This window comes from Epargyreus clarus, unplaced genomic scaffold, assembly GCF_041222505.1.
Source record: "Epargyreus clarus isolate Ecla_fem2 unplaced genomic scaffold, WU_Ecla_fem_2.2 ptg000003l, whole genome shotgun sequence".
NCBI classification, from domain to species: domain Eukaryota; kingdom Metazoa; phylum Arthropoda; class Insecta; order Lepidoptera; family Hesperiidae; genus Epargyreus; species Epargyreus clarus.
In genome coordinates this window covers 13,284,900-13,311,771 of record NW_027332211.1, presented here as the reverse complement: position 1 = coordinate 13,311,771, position 26,872 = coordinate 13,284,900, and the positions used below count along the sequence as shown (strand labels likewise).

The 26,872-nt window shown below is 34.8% G+C and overlaps 1 protein-coding gene and 1 long non-coding RNA gene across 2 annotated transcripts in view; one reads left to right on the top strand and one right to left on the bottom strand.

Annotated features, from left to right (window-relative positions):
* The window catches only part of dve (SATB1_N and homeodomain domain-containing protein dve), a 112,137-nt gene that overhangs the window by 57,563 nt on the left and 27,702 nt on the right, over positions 1 to 26,872 (top strand). The gene's annotated exons all lie outside the window — the stretch shown is intronic.
* On the bottom strand, positions 14,142 to 15,003 carry LOC140749131 (uncharacterized). Its single transcript, XR_012103027.1, has 2 exons — positions 14,860 to 15,003; positions 14,142 to 14,474 (listed from the first exon to the last, which is right to left on the bottom strand). It is a non-coding gene; the product is annotated as an uncharacterized LOC140749131 (long non-coding RNA).

The following is a 26,872-nucleotide window of genomic DNA, read 5'->3' as shown; positions in this document are numbered from 1 at the left end:
GGCCGAAAAAAGAAATAAACGTGAAAAAAAAAATGTTTAAATGTCAATGTTAACTGTCAATTTTTATTTTATTTTAATGAATTATGGTTTAATAGTGCAACACCACATTAATTATTATTTTTCCAAACTATAGTTATACCTAATATTATATTGAGAACGCAACCACGGATAAGTCAGTATCAGTTGTTAATATTAATTTTATTCAGAAGGCGTCTAAGCCATATGAATTATTATCGCTATGGTGCAAACCAAAGATTAGATTTCTACGTTTAGAAACAAGATTTATATCGTACTACTTTGTCACCCTCGGCTTCGCTTGCGTTTTAAGTGGGTCACACTAAGTAAAGTCTACGTCTTTCTTAAATTATATTTTCGTGGGGTTAGTCGTCAGATCATTATGCATGGTTCTTAAACAAAATGTGTGTGGTATTTTTTTCTATAAAATATAGCAAGCAGGTGTTGAAAAGTAGAGCACTTTACATCTACGATTTACATAAAATTTGAACGAATAATAACGAATTATTTAACCTTTATCAATGCCATTTTTTTATAAAATTTAAGCAATAAAATATAACGCATTCAGATGAAAATATTCTTACTTTATATATTCTTACTTATCTATTTGTTATTTTCTAATCGACATCTTTATCATAATTATATTCGTAAATTTAAATAATTAATTGCTTTTACAAAATTTTCAAATTAATATTCTTTAAATTTATATGTATTGCATATGTTGACGCTACCCGCCGTATGATTAAGCCGGTTTTATATAGATAAGCCGATTTATACATTTTATAGTACGGCTTTATTTTATTTTTTTTAAATCATACATACACGTTTTTATTGCCAAACCGTATGTTTTAAACGTATTGAATATTTCCAAATCTTAATTTAAATTTTTGTAGGTAAATGTTTGGCGCGGATAAAATATCTATTAACATTTAAAATTTGAGTGTTATTGATGTCGAGGATATTGATGATAGTTTAAAAAATATATTGGCGCCTCGTGGGCAGACTTTTATTGCGTTGATAAGTAATACGGGGTAACTTCGTGCCCCGCTCATGACTAGGGCTTAATCATTGTAATAAACTATACACGGCAATTTTAGGAAGTACAATTAGTACATAACATGACCATGTCGTTTACGCAAGGTGTGTGCATGTGTCTCTGTGGGATTGTGCGCAATGGTTTTCATTTATCTTTAAAAAACGGAACCGTAATAATTAGCTTTCGCTGTCTGTCTGTCACAGGGCTCTATAGCGAGAATCTCGCGAGAATGAGGAGCGGGCTTATCACTTGAACCCTAATAGATAGTTTAAATTTTCACAATACATTTATTTATATGGCTGCTATGATAACAAACGAATGATTTTGAAGGTGGTAGAACCCTTTGTGGTTCGACTCCGGCGGCTCCACTGCCACACCTATTTCTCCCTTATAACAGCAGTGTTAGGCGCTGCTGTGTTCCGTTTTGAAGGGTGTGGTAAGGGAGACATACTTTTCCGAGGCGTTCTAGCTTAGTCCTCAGGGGTAGCGGCGTATCTGTGGCCGACTTCAGGTAGGAATATCTAATCCTATGTGGGGTTAATTACAGATGTCCATGGCGGCAGTAGCCACTTGCCATCAGGTGGACTGCATGCTCGTCTGCTACTCCTATATTATAAAAAAAATGCTAAAAAATGCTTGCATAGAACCATTTATGTACTTTGTTCGACTCGTACTTGGTCAATTATTATTTAGTACTGTTTTCATAAAGAGCTTTTAAGCAGACATTTGGAATGTAGCTATTCTTGTATGTATAGGGGTGTCGGGATCGAGGGTAGCGGGTTTTATCTGCTCGCGACACGGGGGTGATCGCCGGATCATCCGGATAATCGCGCGTCCCGTCCGTGTGTGGGTACGGTGTATGTGTGTGTGTATTGATTTGAGTTTTGGACTTCGTCTGTGATATTTTAAGGTCATTATCATATATTAAGTGCGTTTGTATGTGTTTTCGAAGCTTATTTTAGCAATAGAAGGTCTTAATCTACTGAAATAGTCATTTCACATGTACCTAATATGTTTATATCTGGTCAATTACTTCGTGATTTTGCTATGGTACACCACCCCTCCATCAGTTTCTACCTTCTAACAGTGTTAATGTTAAGTGTTCAGGTCAAGAGGGTGTAAATGTGGAGATACCACAATAAAACGTTCCGAAGTCCTTTAGATATTCTACTTATGTGTTTTACTATATATAGACTCATGTCATAGATGCGTTTGGTTACAGATTTACATAAGAGTAATTACTGACATCAGATAGGCTACATGTTCGTTATTCATATTTATAACTTATTTCAATAACAATAGACGCGTGGGCGGGCGAATCTTTATACATTATTTGCGTATAAATCTTATAGATGTATACTTAAAAATGTGTTAAAATATATTATGTACTGAACAGAAGTGTTACACGAAAAGGTAATTCGCTTTATCTCGGTACTGCAGGGGCCTGATCCGCTGGATAATCCGGATAACGCGACCCGCCCGTACACGTAGACCTCTGTCATATATGTATGAATTTACACATTATGGAAATAGTACTTTCACCTATTATTTCTGTTTTAAAGTAGTATTTTAAAAGGATATGTAGGGAACAGGGTGTTACACTGAAAGGTAATTCGTTTTATCTCGGTACTGCAGGGGCCTGATCCGCTGGATAATCCGGATAACGCGATCCGGATACACGTAGACCTCTGTCATACATGTACAGTGTACACTCTATATACCTATGAGAATATACATTATGGAAATAGCACTTTCACCTACTACTTCTGTTATATCGCAGGAGTGTGTTTATGTTGCCGTCTATAAGTTGAGAGGGTGGCCTCCCTTTTTTATCTATATTCATATGATAAAGTCCGACTTTGGTAATACGCAAGCAACTCATTTATTTAATATTTTTCTAAGGTTACATCAGATATTACTGCTTTTATTCTCTACTACTTAAACACTACAACTGGTGTATACTGGTGTAGTAAGGACGAGTATGTAACAGATAGGTATATCTATATAGGACATATGTCGATTCGTATGCCTATTTAATTGTCATATACTTAACAAAATTTTATAATGTAATATAGTTAATTCGAATAAAGCACAAGCAAGGTTTTACAGTAGGTTAAGAAAAATCACTACGTCTATGATTTTGACTCTTGGTGATACAGGGGACTGATCATTACACTGATGTGGGTAATGCGGGATATACTCTTATAACTTAGTTATATACAAACGTGTTAATATTTTATACACCACAGCACAGTACTGTACAAATATACGTGAACAGGGGTGTCACACTCAAGTATAGTTCGCTTTATCTGAGCGCTACAGGGGGCTGATCCGTCAGATGATCCGGATAAGCGCGAGCCCGTCCACACACGTATACGGTTTATAATTAATATATAGTCTTACTTGTATAATTTAGTGTTATAATTAAATCACTCCAATTTCTACCAACCAAAATTTAAATTTGACCATGTCCGTTATTAATATTCAGTTTATTCAATATTTGTCTACCAAATATTGAAATTTTACAATTTGTAGTATTTAAAAAAATCTCTAAAGTCGTTTTTGATTAAAAAAGCATTTAATAAATTTATTTAATTAGTAACGCATGAAATGTTTCTTAAATATTGGTATCTTTAGTAGACAAAATATTTGGTTCATTGATTTTTTTATTACAGGCGTTAGTTGTATAATTAAGTGGTTATAATTTAAGCAAAGCACAAACACTAAAATATAGGTAAGTGACAGAATGTTTAAATACTTACGGTCTTATTCATAAAAAATGCTTATAGAAGGTTTTAAGCACTCATTAGTTAAAGTGTTCAATAAGCTTATAAAACGTTCTATAAAATTGCTTATTCATAAACGTTCCATAAACCTTCTATAACTAATGTGTCGCTAAAGTCAACTATAAATGAAAATGTTGCCATCATAGTGAAGTTCGGCGAACAAATTGACGAATATCCATAGATAAACATCATTAAATGACATTATTTCGTACTAAAAAATATTCTGTTTTGACATTCTTGTCAATGGGTTGTCGATAAAACCAAATCACATGTCAGTGTCATTGTATTTGTAAATACCGCGAATTTAAAAATATTTTATTTGTTAAAATGGGATGTGAAGCAAAAGTTGTTAAAAGATAAAGGAGTGAAAATTGGTTGGATATTAATGTTTTATGTAATATTGATATAATTATATAAAGTTAAATTCAATTAATTTTCGTTTTGTAAACATTCGCAATATCTTATGGCAGTAAACCCTGTATTTCAGAAGGTGTACCAGGACCTCTGCAATCTAATTTACGATCATTACGTACGAGATCAATTATAAAATTTACTGTCGATTTATTAAAGCGATAACGCTTCCTCTGTTCCTCTGTTGTCTAATGAAAACAGATCACCCTTTGGTGCAATGTTCTTCGAAGTGGACGGTTTTCTAGATTTTTAATAATGTAAGCTTTGTAAAATTTGCATTGTAATTTAAAATAGTGATATAATAATGTTATTTATCGGATATTAAAATAAATTATTTCAAGTTTGTATACAAAATGGACATTGACATAATTTATTAAAAACGTATTGTCAAATTAGGTTAGTAATCACGAATCAGCTGTTGAGAGTTGGCCATCTTTGCCTTATAGCACTGTTATAGTAGGGTTCTGGCCTCTATAAGTTATAGAAGGTTTATAGAACGGTTTAGTGCCTAAAATGCGTTTATGAATAACACTTTTTGACAATCGTACTATAGCAACGTTATAAGTGTGCTATAACTTTTTATGAATAAGACCGTTAATTATTATGTTTTTTCCGACATATTATAGGTAGTAGATGTTAATGGGTATGTATGAATATTAAAATTTTCCAATAGGAGCACATTGCAAATGCTTTTTAAATAGCTATTAAGTTGGTAGCTATATATCAATATAGATACATTATGTATAAATCAATTTTTATACATAATGTATGTTGAGTTTTGCGAATTCGAAAAACAGATTCAAAAATGCTTTTTAAAAAGTAAACCAGAAGCACATTAATTTATTATTCTGCTAATGATAAATTGGTTAACATCGGCGTTTATTCAACCGCACTTGGGGGGTTACTACCATATTTTAAAACAATATTATTTTAATCATACATTGAAATTTCGTACTACGGCCACGGTACACGTTAAATTAAGTTTGTTTTTATAATATTACAATAAGCAGTCTTGTATTATGTCGGTCGAAATTATTCATTCTTTTTTCCAGGAAATTTTTAACTTTTTAAGCAAAATATGGCAACTACGGTTGGTTTTTTACAATGGATAAGCAAAAAATGAAAAAGGGTTTAAGTTTTGTTCACCTACGTATGACAGAACACAATAAAAACCGTAAGAAGATTCGATGTCTCGTTTCCTCTTGGATAAGGAATAGACAAATTACTCATTTTTTAGATCACTCCGCAGGAATAAAACAAAACTAACATATGAAACAAAATGATGTTGATGCAATATTGAAATAAAACTTTTCTGAACTATGATAATTTTTAAAAGATGGTGGTAGGCCCTCTGGACTAAGTTAACGGTCACTTCAAAACAATTTTATTTGGCACTTACAACCGAAGACGTTTCGACGGTTTTTGCCTAGACCCAGTCGTACAATAGCTCCGCAAATACCTGAACCTAGATCAAATAGAGCTGGGATCACGTTTCGCGATTGTTGCTCAACTTTCGCGCGTGCGAAGTTATGATTGCAAACGCACTATTGTGATTTTTTTCTAAGTTACTTGTAATACCTACTTATAGAAAAACGTGCAATGAGCCACGTGGTAATGGTTAAGTGTAAAAAAAATAAACGGAATAGTAAGTTTTTATTTCTGTATATAAGAGCAGTTTAGTACTGCTGTTTTTTGATTTGAGATACTAATCCCAGGCGTTTGAAGTTAGTTTTCAGAGGTAGCACCTGTGATCGACTTCAGATAGAACTCTTATCTTATCTTTTATTATAATATGGGAGCATGCAGTCCACCTGATGGTAACTGGCTACTGCCACCCATGGACATCTTTAATCAACCCCAGATAGGATTAGATATTCCTACCTGAGGTCGGCCACAGATGCGCCGCTACCCCTGAAGACTAAGCTAGAACGCCTCGGAAAAGTCTCTCTCCCTTACCACACCTTTCAAACCGGAACACAGCAGCGCCTAACACTGCTGTTATTAGGTAGAAATAGGTGTGGTGGTGGTGCCGCCGGAGTCGAACCACAAAGCGTTCTACCACCTTCTGGGGTTGTTTACATATGTACATGGGCGGAAATGGCCTAACCATCAGTTGGGCTGTATGCTCGTTGACTTTCTATAGTATATGCACCTAGTGATAATATAAGAGAAATAAAAAACATGTGTCCATTAAGTGTATTAAGTAATCAATGCCAGACCTTGGGAAGAAATTTTATATACTCTATTATTAGCTATGGACGTCAGAGTCCACTTAATACTGAGTAGATGGCATATTCATTGGACATTTGATCTCCCTCTATACAAATATATAAAATTGAAGCGATATGTAATTTCAACATATGCCTATCAGTACATCTTAAAAAGATTTTTGTTTCAAAACTTGCAATATCTACTAGCCAACTACACATATGGTGTTGTTTTTTTAAATATTCCCATTGTTCTCAACGCCCCAAAAAGGTTAAAAAAAATCTAATCAATTTTCAAAACGAACTTATCAAAAACAACTAAACGATTTTGAAAGAACTTTCTCGCGATTGAGAACCATAGTAGTAAGAACTACTTTTTGCTTCATAAATATTATCAGTTTAACATAAAAGTTGATACACATACAGTGGTCGAGAAGCTTGTAATAAATATTCAGCGGCGAACACGACAAACATTTAAAATTCGCCATTTTTTATACCGCACGTGCTGTATTATCAATGTATGTTATAAAACCAGTTTAAAGATACGAGATCAAAATTATCAGTTCTGATGAAATTCATTAAAATTATTTCGGCGTATTTATATTCATAGATGTTAATAAGTAAAAAATTAAATAAAAAAGAAATTAAATGTGTCTGTTTCTAAAATTTTCTAGCTAATAGCTTATGCTTATTTTCACGGTAGGCATTAAATTAAAACTCAAAACACTCTGTTTACTGTTAATTGAATTCGTTACATTTTGGATTCGTCTGCTACCTATAATTTTTATTAACGACTTTGAAAAAGTTTGGGAATCGCGTTAATTAAAAACTCTATAAAGTTTGGTTTTGGTTGGTATTAAACAACATGCAAATGGAAAGGTCATAAATATAAAAATCTTTACATAGTTATGTAAATATATATACATTAATATAAACATAGTTAATAATATATACATAGTTATATAAAAAATTTGCTTACACTAAAATGCAATTAAGCATTAAATTTTAGAGAGCCAAACTTTTTATAATAAGAATATTAATCCGTCAACCAATAATAATCTTATATTTCGCTAAGCTGAGATTTATTATACAAAAAGTAGCTATACACGTAACAGTTTAAAATTTATCGGCGGGTTAATCCAAAACGGATTCACGTTATTCATCAGATTACGGCTCAGTGATATTCGACAAGGTCGACTACTCTAATCCCGTTGAACTTAGCGTCCGATTTGTTTTGTGTTAAGATGCCGCTACAGCACGTGGATCCGAGAAAATTTAAATAGAATTCCTATATATATAATTCTCGTGTCACAATGTTAGTTACCGTACTCCTCTGAAACGGCTTTACCGATTTTCACCAGATTTTATATGCATTATCAGTAGGTCTGAGAATCGGCTACTAGCTATTTTTCATACCCCAAATGATAAGGGTTGTTCACCCGTAACATTTTTTTAATTATATGGCAGCACAACGTTTGCCGGGTCAGCTAGTAACTAAATACAATTGAAATGTCTGTTTGTATATGTCAAAATAACAGTTTTTTATACTTATAGTGAAATATATATTTTTTGGTTGTCTGTCTGACTGTCTGTCTGGTAATTTCTGAAACGGCAAGATTTTGACGGGATTTTCTGGCATTCAACTGATGTTATAAAAAGTAATTTAGTTCTTCTATTGTAGAAAAATAATTAGGGTTCTGCGCAAAAAAAACTCAGGAAATCTCTCCAGAATTTACACCTTTAAACGGGTTGAAAACGTGAGGCACCGGTCGTTATATTATATATAGATATTTGTGTGTATAAAGTTTTAAACAATGTCTTATAAACTACATAGAAAAGCTTCATTAAAGTATGTATTCTCAAACCTTTAAGATATAGATGGATATGTAGCATATGCGACAAATTGCAGTGAAGGTGATGCCCATATCTTAATCACGAAAACATTTGTTCATCCATCAGTTTATTTTTGACAAATTCCGTAACTTTAGCTCACTATATTTGTAGTAATATAGACCAAATTTATTTTAGGAACAGTCTTAAAACATTTCGTTCTAAATCCGGTATATGCAGGTACACGTGGAGATATGTATATTCTAGATCCGGCGGTCGAGTAATCCGGCTTAGTCTTGATCCGTAGGTAGAATGTAGAAGGTAAGATGTATGTGTTTGAGAACTGCCGGGCGTTTGTTAGCTATAATATTCTGGAGTAATTTAGTATTGCCTTAAAGCTTACAGTATTTCATTGGTTAATATGTTTAAATTAATTATTGTCAGAGTTTACTTTTAGAGTTCCGATTCGATACCCTCGTAAGCAAATAGACCCTCTCGTAATACCAATCAGAAGAACTAAATTAGGTACTAACTCTCCATTCGTTAAAATGTTTAAACTACTTAACAGCCTTAGCGAATTAGATATTAATCAAGATTCATTGACAAAGTTTCGTAATTAAGTAGAATTAAAGTAATCAAAATCGTTATTATTACGTTGTCAAATTGTTTAGAGTTGCAGTGTACGATTAAATTGGTACGTCTTTCCGTTTCTGCATGATGAGTTTATCTGTAAGTAGCTGTACATTTTAGACTTTATAACTTTAGATGTATAGTTTGTAAGGAAGATGTTATTAATGTACAACTGTAGATAAACCTGAATAAAATAAAAAAATAAAAAAAAAGTCAAGGGAAAGTATACTTCATGCTTTTAGATCTGAATAATTTGTAAGCGTCAAATAAGTGCTAGTTTCATATCTCAATATATGTGTCTTTATATAAGCGTCTTTAGACGACACTTTGACGTAAAGATTTGACCCTTACGTTTTAAGGACGTTTTAGTCTACAAATATTTTGGAAATCCCGCGTAAAAACGTACAAGGAAGCTGTCATTAAAATCATCAAGCATTTCCACATTTTCAAATAGATATTACAGTATAAAAGATATCGCTCGAATTTCATACATTAATTAAATAATCCGATATATCGTCGAAAATCCATAATATTCCTTTGCTCGGATATAATCTAGATCCGCCGGTCGCGTAATCCGGCTTAGGGAGATTCGAGCTAAGTGTACGTGAGGGTATATTTTATATAGTACGGTATACGTTCATATCAATTCATTTTTTGCTCCCACTTAAGAATACATTTTGTGTTTAGAGTGTATCTTTTTAATTTTGAATATCTTGTTTAACAATAACATCAATGATGTTTCTTGGATCGTTGGCGCCATAGACATACACAAAGACCCAGACCGAGACCCAGAACGGAGATCTAGTTTTATAATTTAGATCTGTCTAGCCGGCGACAGACTCTTGTCGCGACCACTCCGCCACTCAGGTCGTTAAATATTATATATACAATTCTCGTGTCACAATGTTAGTTACCGTACTCCTCCGAAACGGCTTTACCGATTTTCACCAAATTTTATATGCATATTCTGTAGGTATGAGAATCGGCTACTATCTATTTTTCATACGCCTAAGTGATAAGGGTTGTTCACCCTTAACATTGTTTTATTTATATGGCAACACAACGTCTGCCGGGTCAGCTAGTGTATTATATTTTTTTAATAACATTGAAGTAGGCGATGTCTAGGTACATCGTCAGAATTTGCGAACGACATCGTGGTTACCCCTCCGGGAGTCGAGCTTTCTGGTCGCAAGCCAAAGCTGTCGAAGGGAACTTCTGTCGTTTCTCATTACCACCCCTGCGAAAACCAGACAATTTTCTGGCCTGCACGGCAAAGGGTAAAGTAGATCTTCTGGGTACCCTCTTTGCCTCAAACTCGACTCTTGACGACAGAGGGGCCACACCGCCTACGATCCTGCTTTGTGAGAGCTCTATGTCTAATATACGCTTTACGCAGAAAGCTGTCAGGCGAGCTCTATTATCCCTTGATGTAAAGGAGTCGAGTGGGCCAGAGGAAATCCCCGTGGTGGTGTTGAGGACGTGTGCTCCCCAGTTGACTCCCATCTTAACGCGCCTATTCTTGCTTTTGTACGCCATCGGACAAGTACCGTCTTCGTGGAAGGTAGCCCTTGTTCACCCGATTCCCAAAAAGGGTGACCGCAGTGACCCGGCTAATTATACCGGTGAATTAGCTCCTTATGTACCCCGAAGACCACCGGCTGATCAGCGACCACCAATATGGTTTTCGCAAGGGCCGTTCAGCTGGTGATCTTCTGATGTACCTTACACATCGATTGGCACAAGGAGGAGTACTAAGTTGGAACGCCACCAGTAAAAACGTCTCCCATGGCACACCTTTCAAAATAAAACAGCAGCGCTTACCACTGCTTATGAGGCATTGATCTATACGGCGGTGGTGGCACCATAAAAGATTCTACCTTTAAATATGTAATGGCGTAGTTACATAGTAGTAAAATATTTAGTAATTCAATCTTAAGGATTTTCCAGCGAAAATCCACAGTGCTCTCGTGTTCGGATACAATCTACATCCGTCGGTCGCGTAATCTGGCTTAGGACTGATCCGTATACAGTGTGTGTGTGTACGAATCTTTGTGACCTGCCGGCGTTGACAACGAAATTACTGTTCTACTTGGTGATGGTATTCTAGGTACTGTTTTCATATATTAATGTGTGTTATAACATTTTTTGTGTATCTCTTTTATGACTTTAAAATTTTTGGTTCTGTAGTGAAATTTCTGAAAATTTACCCATTCTGATTGCAACTTCCCCATCAAACTTACTAGTATGATACTATGACAAAAATAAAATGGTACTCCATACGTTTGTAGCAGGCAGAAATTGTTAAATTTCGATTTCGATATTGATAGAAAATCACCGGATAGACAAATAACTTAGTAATAAAGTAGTTAAAAATCATACGTTGAGATTTGAAAAAGTACCTCAATGAGACCTCAATCAATTATGATGAGGATACGTCTCATCTCCTCTATAGAAGCTTTCAAATTGTACTAGTAAGCCGCTCTTTTATATCAATATTAAAGATCTATCAAGTTATCAAACATAAAAAAATATTATCATATTACCATATTAATCCGTAACGTAACTAAATCCAGATCCCGGATCCCAGTTATCCCGGGCCGTGGGCAGCGGCCGCCTAATCTTTGCTTATCCGGATAAGCCTACATCGCTCAAAGCTCTTGAACCAAAAAGCTCAGCGCTACATATGAGTTTCTACGAGCATATATTATAATCTATCTGATTCGAAATTCATTTTGATATTTATTAAACGTATGAAGTAATAACGACAATTTGGAGTGAATTCAATTAACTCGTAATCGTCAAGGACAACCGGATAACCGGATACTATTCATTCCGAGAACTTAACTTTGTATTTTTGAGATGAGCATATTATAATATAATCTATATTATAAATCGAATTCCAAATTACATCAATTTGGAATTCAAATTTGGATATTAAAAGTATGAAGCGATTACGACAATTTAATTAATTCGTGATATTACTCAATCGTCAGGAGCAACCGGATAACCTTATACTATCCAATTATCCGGTGTGGAAACTAAACTGTGTGTAAGTTAGATATTATAAAATATAATATAATCTATCTCACTTGAATTTTAAATTGATATTTATTAAGTTTATGGAACTATAACAACAATTTGTATGTAGTACATTCAATTGAATTAATTCGTCATATTACACAATCGTCAGCACAGCGCCACGTTTGTCGGTTCGTACCCGGTTATCCGGTCTGAGAACTAAGCTATGTACATGTGAGATGTTCCGGTCTTTGTTAGAGTTGAAGTAAATCCGGCTCGCAGTAATCCTTTGGAAGAAAATACCGGGCAGCGGTCTCCTAAACTTCGCTTATCCGGGCCGAGAGCGCTGAGCTCCGTGATTTGTTCTCAGCACTACATCTACGAGTATAAATGAATTCGTGTGTATTCTCATATTTTTACGGTTAAATACGAATGTATATTTTGATGTAGTGCCAGAAAATATTATTACTACGATCAGCATTTAAAAATAACGCGTAAGTTGTCGCCTATTTTCCGCTAAATTGAAGTCGAGCTATAAATGTTAGATACAGGGACAGTAGAAAGTATATGTACTCAAAGTACATGTCAAATACTCCGGTCTTTGTTATACGTGAAGCAAATCCGGCTTGCAGTAATCCATTGGAAGAAAATACAGGGCATCGGTCTCCGCCTAAACTTTGCTTATCCGGGCCGCCCCGGTCGAGTGCTGAGCTGCCTATGATTTGTGCTTAGCACATATGAAATAATTTATCTGTTAAGTTAAAAGTTACTTAAGTACCTATTATATAAGAGACTTAAAGCTTACTTTTATAAATATATTTTATGTATTTCACGTTACATTGTTTGTATATTTAATTGTCACAAATATTTAACCGATATTTGTGATAATGCATATAACTAAAATATATAAAACGATAATTTATATGCAAAAAAAGAACATTATACATAGTACTTAAATGTATAAGTGTATAAAAAATAATTTTAGGAAAGTATAAGTTATACATTCGTAGGAGTATTATATCTAAATCCGGATTTCCGTAATCCCTAGCTGCGGTCGGTGGGCAGCCTAATCTCGTCGGAGCCGTATGTGCTTTCACAACATATTCCTTTGTTTTATGAAAGGGCCTTAAGTATATATATACAAAAATAAGGTGTCTCTGTGTTCACAGAGTCTAAGTTGCTGCATGTTTCAAAACTTTTTTTTTTCAAATCAAATCAATGATTTTCTTACCAAAGATCAACCAATTTGTGCCTACTAGAAATAGTCAAATTTTGATTTTACGCTACTTATGAACTCTTATTATAACTTGGATTCTATAGTTAAATTTAAAAGTATCAGTAGTATCAATTATTTAATTTCAAAGTATCAGTAAAACATATGAACTTTCCTATTGTAGTACATTTATACATTATACCTTACACATCTTATATGCTGGGAATCCTATATCCAGAATACAAATTCGTAGCGAGCTGAGCTAAATCCGGATTCCCGTAATCCCTCGGGAGATGCGGCCGGTGGGCAGCCGCCTAATCTGAGCTGAGCTGTATGCTCTATACTCAGCGCTACGTGTGAGCTCCGTTCCTTGTTATACGGAATTCATGGAGTACTTCTAACTAAATTGTGCTATTTTAAGACTAGAGGAAGTAATGTAAGAATATTTTCTTATAAAATCTAATTGGAAAAGAATATTGTAATAGATGTTTGAGGACTCTAATTAGAATAATTTTATTTGAATTGTTATTAAAATAATATTTTTTATAGCTAAAGAATTTCGACTTTTCTCATTAAGGACCTGGTATTCCAGTCTAATTTTAAGGTATATTTAATTCAAACAAATTTAAACAGAGAAGGAAAACATTCATAAGAAACCACAGACCTATATCTAAATAGATGACACATGTACCTTCATTTGTATGAAAACCAAGCGTGCCACTTTTATCCGATCGACTGACACTTGTCAAGAAAGATTTAGAGATGTGCATCGTTAATTCTCCGTCAGAGAGAAAATCGTTTCAAAAGTCGATTCGGTTTTGCTATAAAAATCGATTTTGAAATCGAAAAATCGAAGATAGATTTTCGAGAAATCGATCGTCAAGATTTATTTTACTAGTGCTCTGCGAATGTTTTGGTAAAAAAGTCGCCGAATCATCATTATCAAAATCTACCGTGTCTCCATAAATTTAGTCAACAAAATAAAACAAGATGTCTACGGAAAAAAGATTTAATACAAAATAAATATTGCTTAAACATTTATTAAATTCTGGTGTTAAAATAGTCTCAGCATGGGACCAACTGAAGTCCTTCGACTTCAGTAGACCCCATGTATATGCCGTATTATAAATGGATAATAGACCTAGAAAAACTTATATTGCTTAATTTTTTAACATAAGAACAAATACATAAAATGATAAATAAAAACACTTGCTACATTAAGGTAGCTTACACTGTTTTATATACATAGTTCTCATAGAAAGTTGTAAACATATCGTTATTTGATTATGGCGATGGTGCGTAGGCGCACTCGCAATCGCAATGGAAACCTGTAAATTGAATGGTAAATATTAAAAAAAGAACAAAAAACATTAACATGTTACAAAATATTTATTAAGACAACATTATTATTCATCCATTTCGAAAATCGATTAAATAATCGAGAGCAAGAAACTGGCATGTACAACCCCAGGTACTCATTTTGAAATAACCAATGACAATCATCTTTAAGCAACAAGATGAAATATCGATCGTTTTACTTTTCATTGCGTGTTTTAATACAGAAGCTTTACAACTTTGTAACCAAAAATTTGCAATGGATTAAAAATTTGATAAAACACACTCAGTAACTAATTGTCATTGTGAAACCACAACAAATTTTAAATAATTAATTATAAAATAAATAATACATATTTTAAGAAAAACGGTACTTACGTATGAAAGGAAATATTTTCTTTATCGCGGCTACTTTTACTTGTAGAATTTACACAATTTATTATAGCGCAATTCGGCATGTTTATTGCTGTCAATTGACATCCGATGACAACAAATGTTACTTTCGGACTAAATGACATTTCATCGAAGGGAGCTGAATCCACTTCCTTTAACTCGAGTTTTGGCCACGCTAATACGTACACATGCGGGATCTATTAAGATATAGGTCTGTGTAAGAAACCTACATAACTGAAAATTCTACATAAAATTCTTTAAATGTCTACAAATTTTGATACTAGTATTAAATTGTGTAACTGCTGGTAATTTCCTTCACATAACTTCTTTCCTCACGGGTCACCATCACGATCTTCTATTTTTTTCTGAAAACAAAAAAAATATTTAATTTACTAGTTAACTGTCCTCTCTTTGACTGAGATTGTCCACATTAAGCGATAATTGAATTTCCTAATAAGGCATGTATTAGATCATTCACAAGTTCTATTTAGTGTGACGCTATGAGGATAGATGTCATTGTCCGATGTGGGAAAATACTGTTATAAACCATGTAATGTGCAGAGTCTAGGGTTCGACACTTTTGATATACCACGAAATTAATTTTATGATCGTCTCAAAAGTAAAAAAAAAAACTATATCCTATCATTTGTAGATTATTACTGTTATGAGATAAAAATAGGTGTAAGGTGGTGTCACAGTCGACTTTAAAGGTTAACCTTTAAGCAATAATGTTTTCCGAGCGTATGTTTATATGTGTGTATGTCTATGTATGTGTGTATCTATGTATATCTTATTTAGCATACCTTAAAGCCAAAATGGCTTGACAGATTTTAACATATGAGGTGTCCTTGGATATAATTGTAGTAGTGACATACGCTACAATTTTAAGCGATTGTTTTAGTTTTGTTTTTATACAAAATCTCTAGTTTAGAATGAAAAGATAAAAATCCGTAGGATGTACCCAATATACATGCGTAATCGAAATCCATAGGATAATCCGTGAGGTTCAACCCGCCGGTAATGCCTGCGGAATAAGTAGGCTTACCGTCCGAAATTCCCAAAACGTATTGAATGTGTATGACTAGATAAAACCACATCCACTATCAAAATATACCTTTTTTATAATATAGGAGTAGCAGACGAGCATACAGTCCACCTGATGGTAAGTGGCTGCTGCCGCTCATGGACATCTGTAATCAACCCCAGATAGGATTAGATATTCCTACCTGAGGTCGGCCACAGATGCGCCGCTACCCCTGAGGACTAAGCTGGAACGCCTTGGAAAAGTCTGTTTCCCTTACCCACACCCTTCAAACCGGAACACAGCAGCATCTAACACTGCTGTTATTAGGTAGAAATGGGTGTGGAAATATCTATATATATCTTAGAATATCCTTTGTATTGTTGTTTTGTAACTACACGCTTGCAGCTCTGTTGGTGTTTGGTCAACACGGAAATTTTATTTCAAGTCAATCACTGATGCATACAAGAACTATATTGTATGACCTAATATCTGTATCTAAATTCTTTAAAATTAATACGCATTTTAAGTACATAAAATTTACGAGGTATAAAAATTACTCAAAAACTGGCCCAATAGGAACGAATGGGATTCATTCCTATTGGGTTGTTAAAAATATATACAAATGGCCAATTGCGTGTAACTCTATATTTAATCTAACATTGAAAACGTTTTCACAACTTTTTCTTCGGGTAACAGAATATGAAATTAATTGGCAATACTAGAACAAAAGAAACATGATCAAAATATCAAATAGTATGTCCTTATAAATCTTGTAAAATAAAGACAAAACATAGCTACGGCGGAGGGTGGCTCCTTCATCAATCATTGAGAGATTATCTCCTGCACTTCAGCCCAATTTGTGGCGTGCATTCGGCTTAACGCACACACTGACACTGTATAGTGGCTTCCCACGATCCGTGATTCTGCGGATACGCGGACGACGGACCACCACGGAAAGCCACGGACTGAATCAAATGTCATTTAATAGTCCACGTCACTCTATCGATCTTGATAGTCGAAACTTACTCAACTTACTTTTACTTGACTTACCAAAATGCGAAGTCAAAGAATTCTGACACGTCGCACGGACTCATCCTCTCGTTACTCTTTCCACGGAGCGTTGATTTGAGCGTCCGTCCGTACCTGTCAGCAAAACCACGGACCGTGGGAAGCCAACATAACACCGCTCGTAAAGTCACAAGTTGTCTGACTTGACCGAACAATACAACTCTCGATTACGTCACACACGCATCGCATTACGATTGTGTGCGATCATAATGCAAATCCTGAAGATTATTCTTTTGTGACTCACTTTAATTTCGCCGTACTACAGTCAGGTATTTGTGCGTGTTATTTGTATGTCTCACTGCTTACGTGCGAACTGTTACGAGTATTATCGCGAAAATAAATACAACTAGTAATGGCTATAAAAGACCTAGTTGATGCAAACATAGCACATGCCATCCCCACAATTTAAACGAATACAGCGACATCTCATAAGTTCATATCTAAAGTGTTAAAACATGGAGTCTAAAAATACTAATTTTGCAAAGATGATTAAAGTTAGTCTTAGGGGTAGCGATGAAATCTAGTGTTGTAAACGGGACCGTATTACTAAGCCCCCGTCTGTCACTTTTTTATATAAAATCTAATACTAAGATAAAAAAAAATAATGAAGAGCCCTATACACGATACCAGTATTTTTCGACGTTATTTGGTTTGTCTATTGTAATGCATACTCATTTATAGCTCAATGTAGAGAGAGAACCCTCCATATGCGAATTCGACTCATTTTTGGGCGAATTACTGGTGCAATAAATTCAAACTCGCTAGCGCTTTTCGCTCGTAACTAAACACTAGCATGTATCACTACCATGTACTCGTACATACAGTCTTACATCCGTAGCGGTGCGCGAGTAATCCGTCGGCAACAACAGAGAGGCAATCAGCTGAGCCGCTGATCAATCGATAAAAAATCGAGGCGGGCGAGTCATATGGACAAATAACCGTGACCGGTACTCGACGGATGATCCCGACCATTTGTCAAGATCATGCTTACGAGAGCGCAGATCGTTGGTGCTCCAGGGAATCGGTCAAGTGGAAAGTTGGTTTGATCAATCGTAACGATTGGAGGCACTTGTCTAAACATTTACGTACAATGTGTGCGAGTGAGTGGCGGCTCGTGCGGCTAGATGGAGATACGGATTCAGTTTGTGTTCGCTTGTCGATGTTAGTATGGGTAGGATAGTGATTAGGTACTTAAATCAGGTTCGTTAATAAATGGTACTTACCTATTAAAACTTAGTTATGACTTTCTTTAGTGACTGATAATTGACGGAAATCATCAAGAGGATATTTATTCACCTTTAAAAAGTTCTTAAAGTTGTGGTCAACCTCTTCGCACTTAGCCAACATGTTGGACTACGATTTTCACCCCTCTCACTCTGGTAGATCCGTGTTCAGCAATGGGTCAGTAATAGAAAAAAGGCTAGACTTGCGGGGGCGCTACCTTGCCCCCAGATAAACATACGGAGTTTTCAGATTGTTCGCTCATCACTATTAAAGTACCTTGCTAGGATACGTGCGTATGAATTGGATCCGTGAATAAACGCTCGGTACGCCGAAAAAATATGTACAGACACAGTATTACTTTAAATTTTAGTTTATAAGGCGTTGTATATAAAAGCATGGCTAACCTTCGATAAGACTTTAATCCTAAGGCTTATTATGGATTGTAAAACCATTCAAAAAAAACTACAATTATATTAATGACAGTAAATCATTTAAATTGTATTATTGTTACTATACAGATAAAACGGGAAACGATTAATTGTTTTACCATCGTAAAAACCATAGAAGTGAGCGCCCGAGCTACCCTTGGGGCGACCCGTCTGGCTGGGGTCCGCGCCCTTAACAAAATCTTAATCCCCACAAAGGGTTACGAATATTATCTTATTATACTCGCAAGAAATAAACCTTTAATTCGCACTGTCTCCTTCATAAAATATTGCTGTCAGATTGAGGCTAATCCGCAACACGGAACCCTAAGCAATATCTGATTAATGGTAGGGCATGATCGAATGCTCTTTGCAACTTTATCTAAATATATATATATTAATATATAACTCAAAGGTGACTGACTGACATAGTGATCTATCAACGCACAGCCCAAACCACTGGACGGATCGGGCTGGTAGGGCAGGTAGATGTTATGACGTAGGCATCCGCTAAGAAAGGATCTTGATCGATTGTACCCCCAAGGGGATAAAATAGGGGATGAAAGTTTGTATAAATTTTCTTAGTTAATAATATTACTTTGTAACGCGAGCGAAGCCGCGGGCAAAAGTTCGTTATTACTAAATTCCGGTATAAACAGCGGTAGCTAGGTATGAATTTTGGCGTTTTATAAAGAGGTCTAAAGTTCGAATTAGTAATCGTAGGTAACTCTGTATGCCCTTAAGATTTCCCTATAGACTTCACAATGCTGCATTAAGTCTATCCGTTTCTACTTAACCGGCTACTATTACTATAAATTTATTCTGCGAAAAGATCGGAGGCCAGTAAAGGATTAATGGTGCTAAAGTTTCCCTATACGTCTTTCCTTCGAATATTTTTATTCAATAATTTCGTCACTTTGTCCTCCACGCCTTCAAATGTAGAGTGTTAAAAAAGCCTGGGTGACAACTACAGTAATGCAAATGATAAGATTTGTATTGTGCTACCTATATATACACATAGACCCACTTAAGGATTCCCAAAATCGTGTCACGAACACACAAAGGCGACACAAACACTAACCAACCACACACTAAGGAAAGCAAACCTTACTAATTACTTAACAAATCTCAAATCTTTGACACATTCAAACGTACAGAGAAGACCAATATCCTTTGAAGACATTTACGAAGGGTATTTGGACTTGAGTAGCGACTGATCGCCGAGATCAGAGCAGCTGCTGTCCTCCGTCACTATAATCTGTGGCGTGCAGAAACATAAATTTAGCTCCAATCGCTCAAAGCCCATTAATCGCGGATCAGTGTGGACGCACCTTTAATGTACGAGTCGCCTGTAGGGATGTGGTGTTGCCTTTTTATGTTATTGATTTGAAAATGTATTTTGTTCTAAGTGATTTTATGTAACTAGAAATGTTATTTAAGTATTCAAAATGATTTACAATTAGTGATCTAGTCGATAGATGTTTAAAATACAAACAAGCACGTGCAAAATTTGGAAAGAACTTCCTCCTTAGGTATTCCCTCAGGACTACGACATGGAACTCTTTAAGAGGGGTGTAAAAAGAGGTCTTGTTCACAGCCGGCGATGCATTGGCGACTCCTCTGGTGTTGCAAAAGTCCATAGGCGACGGTGACTACTTTCCACCAGGTAGCCCGTTTGCCTAGTCGTTAGGTTAATTAAAAAAAGAAGTAATCAGGAACCATCATTGATTTGCTCATATAATTGATTAGTAGCAATTACGTTTTTGTGTCTTGTTTTCTTGATGTTGTGAGTTTTGTATTCTGTTCCTTTTCGTTATTATTAAACCGGCAATATACATTTTTGATATGTCGGAACCATAGTAGGTATTAATTTAACTTATGGACAAATTAATCATTTACTTATTAAGAATTATAGTTTAAGAAAAAAATATTTAAAATATTGAATTTAAATTGGCCGCCAACCCTACCGCCTAAACCCGCAGCTAACATGCACACATCGGACCGGCTACCGGCGTATCTCCTGAGATCTGATAAGATTCAAATAAGGGATTAGAGAGAGACGGCACGAGGATTTGCGTACAGCCGCCGTGAGTGCGAGCGGGATAGCATACGGGATTATCTGCACACGGACGCCAAGTGGCCGCATACAACGTATTTGTAGGGTATTTATAAACAAAGTATCTCTTTACCTTTGTACCGTGGCTTCATATGTTATATTTTAGGTAAATAATATTTTAATCGTTTTTGTGACGAAATCGTGCCTTGATTTAATCATATCATTAAAAATCATTAAAAAAATAAAAAAAAATATATATCGATCATGAACTGCAATGATATAAGTATATAAAACATAAATATATAATATGTTTTTGATATTGGTAATTATAGTATCGGTACCACGGTACCACGTGATTTTTGCGGTAATGATTTCAAATTTCTTAGTTTGGTAAATTGGTTCATAATTATGTTAATATATCATAAATTTTTAGACATACCTTATAAGCTATTTACATTTTTTGTCTATAAAAGCCCGATACATGTATACAGCCCTCGTAATTTTATTATTTATGCAATATTTTAAAAACCATTAAAGAATATATTTATAAAATACATACATAATAAATCATAATGTATCATAATTAAAATTAAACGTATCATTTATTACTCGTAGTAGATTTCGATAGAAATATTTGATTATATTTCAATCGAATCTTCTATTTAATTGAACTAAGGTCACAGAGGTTTTCATTCCACACGTGTTCATTTCTTTGTTCGCAACTACAACTAATCCAAAAAATAAGAATAATAAACATTAAGTAGGGTTACCGTACCCTACGTATGAAGCTCAATCAGGGCTAAGTTTATTCTTTATCCTTTTCCGTACCGTCGAACTAATCCACTAGCTTATCTCTACTTCGCAGTAGAAAGTGACTTGGCGTTGCAAAAGGTGTGTTAGGGCTGCAGGATAAGTTCTATTTCCTTTTACCCTAAGGGTTACGTGACAGTCAATGAACGAAAGGGAACCGCGACCTACGGTAGGGTTCCGAGCGTTGCGTTAGAAAAACGATTCATTTTGTGGTTGTTTTTGGCGTGGTGGAGTATTTTAAATGTTGATGATACGCGAGTCCAGGTTCGATCACCGATCAAGCAGTTTCGTAAATATGTTGGATTAAGTTATTCTTGATTGTAGAATATTATCATTATTCATGTAAATGATACGAAAAGAGTACCGGGTTCTATTCCTGGTCAAGTAGATTTAAATGTTGAATTTGGATATACTTGATTGTAGTATTTTACGCTTTTTTGTATTATTCTGTATCTGGATGTACACATTTTTGTGTGTAGTAAAAATAGTATAGGACTATAAAGAAAGAACTTGACCCTAATCCATTACTAGGCACGTGTCTTCTCCTAAGATGTTTAAAAGTTTATGGTGTAATCCACCATTCTTGAATAATTGAAGATTAGTTAATTTTACGCAAATTTGCTTAGAAAACACTCGTTCAACTACAAAAAATTAACAGTTATCTCAAACTCGTAGTTACGATTAAAAATATGTCATCGAGTCAAAGGTGGTCACATACCTACTATATTAGTCTCACAACTGACGCTCGATTAATCTTAGATAATTTATACCTTTCATTAGTATACGTTAAATATTAAAATCTATGCGATGATAAAATGGATTGCCAAAAAACTCAATCGGATTATCGCAATTAGCATGCATGTGTGCGTCCCGAATGAACTCACGCACGCTACTCACACTAATCTTTTACGTAATTCGATATTCTCTATATTGAAATGCGGATTCTGTCCACATTTTCGGTGTGTGTACAGACCTAGTTTATTCGGACTAAGTAGTGTAACTGTTAAGTATTTTTTTAAATGTTAGTTATAAATCAAATCTATCTAGTAGATATAGCAAATTAATACTAATTGGATAACGTAAATAGCTCATAACATTATTATAGTTTTCGATAATATATATCAAAATATTAATTATGTTTGAATTGTACGTACACGCAGTAGATTAATATTGTTTCTCCCTTAAGTAAACTAACTTATCCATTTTAATATCCCTTAATCATAAAAAATAGGTATTATATGGTCAATAAAAAGCTCAGTCTATAAGCTCACTCTACATTTTTCAATTCTTGTTTTTCTTTATTCTCAAAATATCACAAGTGGAGTCGCGGGCTTTATGTAGTTTCGACCACACAAAGCATTTCCGAACGTATCTCCAAAAACTCGATAGGATTATCTCAATTAGCATGAATGTGGGTGTGCCGGCGCACGGCACACCGCAACGATTATACTAATCTCCCAATCCGGTAAGCTGTACAATTTGTATTAAAAAGCGGATTCTGAACAAATTAAAAATGATATATCTATGTATGGGTGCATTTATATTTACAGACGTTCGTGTCACACACGGGTAGCGGAATACAAATAATAGGTATCTGCTATATGTTGTGTTGTGCTATATATGTTGTATAGCAGTGCCTAGTGATTGAGCTCAGCCTCTCAATCGAGTCAGAGATTTGAATTCCCGGCTTGCACCTCTGATTTTTCAAAGTTATGTGCGTGTTATAGAATAATTATCACTGAAAGGAAAATACTTTCTGAATAAAACATTAATTAATGAATTTTGGTACCTACCTATAAATGACTTTGGAATTGTTTCTATTGCGCTTAATTCCATACGTGGATTATTAATTACAAGTTTAAATTAGGCGATTGGTGAGCGATAAGTGAATGTGATTTTGAAAGGTAATAAAATGTAACAAATGTGTTTCGAAATAATATAAAGTACTTTAATTGTATCAATTGTTTAAAGTTAATTAACTTCCAGTTCACTTTGTTCAGCTCACCTTTTCTATATATTTTAGGTACATTTTCTATCTTTAGCCTTTATTTATAAAGACATAAATTAGGACCATAAAAATAGATTACCTGGTATAAATTGATTATTTTATTGGTCTTTCTGTTACAGTTAAAAAATAACATATTAATAGTTTTAACAATACCTATTGGACTAGAAAATTTCGTTGAACATTTCCATCTATTTAAATTGCAAGGTATACATTAATAATTTTATAACATAAAAAGTGTCCAATTAACGTAAACATCAAAAAGTAGATAAAAAAGTCGTCCTCATTCGACAGATGTCTAATATCTATTGACGTCACGAATCACGTTTATTTTAAAAAGTGGGGATTAATTTTTAGCAATTATACAAAATTCAGGTTCCCCGGTCTTCTAGTTTGCTTTAAAATTATAATTTGAAGCGGTCTGAACTCGTGCTAGTATTTAAAATGAAATGATTATTATAGTGTGTTTTGAATAATCATGTCAATTTATATTTGGAGCCATATAAACTTAATAAATGTCAGGCACTATGTGAGAATATATTGTTTAAATTAGTGAATCTAGAAAAAAATTGCGCAAGAGTTCTTTATACAACACGTATATATATAAGGGTTAACTAAGGGGTTGTGAAAAAGAAGATACCCTAAATAGAAAATGCAAACATGTTTGGTTTCAAATTAGTTACTGTTATAACTAAATTAGCATTGATTTGTCTTATCTGAGACTGTAGGTGTAGAGGTCTCAAACCTCTTAGATAATTTGTAAAACTTTCAAGTAACTTAACTTGTAATATTTTCCTTTACCAAAACATATTATATTTGATTTTAAATTAACACAATTACAAATAAAATCTGCCTTATCGAATTCACGGCGATAGGAACCCCAGTCCTCGGCGGTGATAAATGTAATTAATTTCTACAGGAGTCTACTTATTTCTTAACTCTGTGTGTAGGTAACATAATATAGGTATTCATAACTTAATATTTTGTTTGTTCCAGAGCTTATAAACGACAGTGCATTACAGTAATTACGTGAACCTTTTCATCCATCCGCTTTTGTTTACACACCATCGTTTGATGTACCCCACTTGATTTATCCAATAAGGTTAATGCGCCCATTGATTACGTACTTATGCGAATATGGACGTAGGGGTCGCCGTGCAAAATAAATAAATATTTGTCTGGTTATCATATTGATTTTATTTTTTTGAACCATTGCTCGTGTGTTATGAGGGTTATATTTAGTGGTAATGACGAACGAGCAATGGTTTTGTAACTGAACTGTTAAATTGATGACTTCTTATCGTAATTGGTACTATGTTCTAAAGGTACACTCTTTGCGTGAGTTATCAAGTTTCGGATGAGCCCGACAGTTCTCTGCTATTTCGTCATGACGTAACATCAAAACGTAACATTCGACGAAAGTGTCGACTTCAATTTTACGGACTTAAATACATCTGAAATGTACCAAATCAGTCTTCCTTTGTCTTCCTAACCTAAACAACATCTGAGAATGCAGAGCAAAATACCAAAAGCTTCGAATGAAAAGCATTTCGTGCTTCGTGCAAAGCTTTTACTCCAATTGAATCGTTGTGACTAAATAAACAAATGTTATTAACTATTTTTTCTAACACCGAAGGTGACTATCATACAAGCTGGACAATATAGTTTTTCTAATTCGAATTCCCAATATAACAAATATCGATGGGTACATTACATTGACTACTACTTGACAGTAAAATACGTACAGATGAAGAGAATTTCGAAAGTGGAGTACCTACCCCTAATCAATGTTATATTCAAATGTGAAGTAATTACGAGTACTTACAATATGCAAGGTACAAATAAGCGTACTTGAAATTGCACAAAACGCACTACACATTGATAGTGGTGTGCTCCACTCCGATCAATCCCGGCCGCTAAGCCAGATTTCAATAGCGTATAATCTCGCCCTAATGAATCTCCAATCCGGATTACGTAGGGTTCCGTAGCGGGGGTCTAGTTTAGGAAAACTTCAATTATTCCAACGCACGTCGAATGTTTTAATTCAGCTGCGTTGTGTTGGGGACGAAACGTCGCTTTGACCGTTTGAAGGATATCGATGTCAATAACGTTTTTGTGACAGGGTCTTTATAAAAGATGTATTGATTAGCTTTTGATCAGCTTTTTAATATGTTTAATGAAATCCTTTATGATAAGTTTCGGTTTAATTAATTTGTTGTCACCAATGTTCATGAACAAAAGTTATTTAGTAATTACTTACCTATATTAATAACAATCAAAATAGTAATAACGAATAAAAAGTTGAAAATAATTGTTAAAGCTATAGCAAAACCTTAACACAGATTTCCTTCCATTTCAAAATCCAATTCCACCGTTGCAGGTAAGCAACAATCAGTTCGTTTAATCTTAATTCGGACATTTGATTCCGTCCAATAAATTGTGAGGGCCGGACGACACTAGGCTAATCCCATTGGCAGGCATTAGAACGGCTTTGTGCGGACAGATCGCGCTCGCACGTCGAAATTACCTAGCAATTGGTATCCGAGCCGAATTGCCGGCGGGCTCAGCCTAAATCGGCTGCAGACACTTTTATTGCCCCGGCAAAATCCCGCTGACCCGGACTCCACCCGATCCCGGCCGCTTTATCCCAGCCCTCTTAATCCCGGATTTGACGTCACTTAATCCGAACCCGTGTCGGATATCGCGTCGACACAGGCGCTCTCCACACTACGTGTCTATATTGATTCCAGATTTTCTACCCCATCTTCATTCAACTCTGCATGCAAACAAAGCGACGGATCTTTTCATGGATTCTCATTCATACCGTCATAAAATAATACATTTTTATGATGAATTAATTCAATCTCGACAAACGTAATCCGTAATCATTGTGACACAGGATTACTCGTCGCGAAATGCATCGCTTTCGGATATTTGAGCCCAATGATATGAAATTGTATGCAAAAAATGAGCAGATTAATTTGTGTTTTCATTGGGTGGTGCGTTATGCGAAAAATTGGGCGGCCGGGAACAAATGAAAATGATAGCATCGTATTATTTTATTTTGATGAAATGTCTTTTACGTAGCTTTTCGTTGTGTACTTAATGCGAAAAGTGAAGTTAATTAAAATGGACAAAAACGAATTTTGGTGACGAAATGTATAATGTCCGCTTTATGAGACGCTATTAGATTCCAAAACATATTCGGTTATTGAAATGAATGCACAAAACGGAATGTTAATGAAGAGATTAATAATGTTCGCGGTAAAACAAATTAGACTGCTACACAGGTTTTGTATAAAGCAATATGATGGAACCCTTTGAAAGACACAAGTGTCTATTCACACGTACGTACTACAGCGACAACTGGTTGGGTGGATGCGAAT